The following is a 1,727-nucleotide window of genomic DNA, read 5'->3' as shown; positions in this document are numbered from 1 at the left end:
TCCAGAAGGAATCCTCTTGGGATTCATTACACTACACTCATAACTTCATTAAAAGGTATTATGTATTTGGTTTATAAGCAATTTATTATGTTCCAGGAAGAATCCCTTTGTAATCAGTTTTATCACAGTCACAATCTAATTTGGGGACACATGATACTGGTTCAATATTGAGTTATAGCCCCAGCACTTGGCATGTCTCCCTTGGTTATGTTTGATCGCATTCTTCATTTAAGTCCTGTAAGTTATTTTGGTTTGCTACTTATTATTTGCTATTTTGTTTCAGCTACTGCCATGAGAATCACTGCTCATAACATGTTCTAAGTTGTTCCTGTTAATTTGTGGAGATCATATGACTTATATACGTATCTTTTTTAATCAGCCAAACTTTTATACTCTAATCGGGTTTCTATTGATTATATTGATTCTCTCTCTCATCTTACTTTTATTCTTGTGTTTCTACATTGGTGCAAAAAACAAGAACCATATGTAATCATTATGGTAATAACACACATTATGGTTTTGTTCCTGGATAGATAGAAGTTATTTTATTTACTTATTATTTTGCAAGGTTTTGGTTGCTTGACAGCAGGTATGGGTAGAGAGCATTCCTAGGCAGGGTTGATACCCCCACGTTCTGCTACTCCAGGTGAAGAGACCCACACTGGCGCTGGTGGTCAAGGGGAACCAGCCAGGAGAGATCAGCCGGATCGCACTGATTTCTAGGTTTTGCATTCATATCACCCTTGGCCCTTTTTCAATCGGCTTCCTGATATCCTCCCCCCAGAGCTTGAGGCCAAAAGCTCTCTCACAATTTTGCCCAGAACCTGGTTTTTAAGAATGGCCTGTCCACTCTCGTAGTCCACTATGACCTGCAGCTTTTTGTGGATTTTCGTCGCCAAGTCCTTCTGAGTCAACCCCTTGCTCTGCTGGCCCTGCTGGATCACCTTGCCCACCTTCAGGGTCACCCGGTGGTGGTGTAGCTCCTCAGTATCCCAGTCCAGCTTGGCCGTGGTCTTGCTGATCAAATGCTGTTTGTTCTGGCCAGCAGCCCATTTCTTGGAAGTCTCCACCTCTTCTCCTCATCCCCGAGCTGCTAAGATAGCTTGCTTGGATTTGGGGCCCTTCTTGCACAATCGTGTCCCAGTTGCTCTTGGCCATGGCAGTCAGATAGGTCCTGCTGTCCATCCAGCGGCTCTGGGGCAGCTGCTGGAGACCCGGCCTCGCGTCCCGGGCTGCTTCCTGATAGAAGTTATTTTAAATCTAAGATGTTACATCGTCTTTCGTATGTTTCCCCTCCTTCATTTGAAAGCTCATGCCATTATACATCACTGCTCTTTTCTCTGCTTTTGTCTTCTGACTTCCATGTCATCTCCTTATGTTCATGGGAAGGCTACAGTCCCCAACTCTGTTTTATCCATCCTTCTCTTCAACCGAAATGATCACTCTCAATTTCAACATCTGTATGGAAGACAAAACAATGCAGTCACCTTGGTATATAGTTTTCACCATTTTTCCAAGAAAGTGGGGGAAATGGGATATCAGAATAACCAAGAGACTGGTGATTAGAGCTCCTCAAACTCTCTGAAGATCCCCAGTGACCACATTTCTCATATTTTTCATGTGTAACACTTATATATTATGCTCAAACAAAAAAAAATCGGCATTAAAAAAATTCTTAAGAGTGATGTCAGCAAAAATGGTAGAGTAGGGATCTCCAGGGGCTGTCT

The 1,727-nt window shown here is 42.7% G+C and overlaps 1 pseudogene; it reads right to left on the bottom strand.

Annotated features, from left to right (window-relative positions):
* Window positions 1–297: 297 nt before the first annotated feature.
* Window positions 298–1,455, bottom strand: LOC102741737 (endothelial differentiation-related factor 1 pseudogene; annotated as a pseudogene).
* Window positions 1,456–1,727: the final 272 nt, after the last annotated feature.

This window comes from Leptonychotes weddellii, chromosome 5 (assembly GCF_054177405.1).
Source record: "Leptonychotes weddellii isolate Sample4059 chromosome 5, ASM5417740v2, whole genome shotgun sequence".
Classification (NCBI taxonomy): Eukaryota; Metazoa; Chordata; class Mammalia; order Carnivora; family Phocidae; genus Leptonychotes; species Leptonychotes weddellii.
This window is presented reverse-complemented; position numbering and strand designations above follow the sequence as displayed.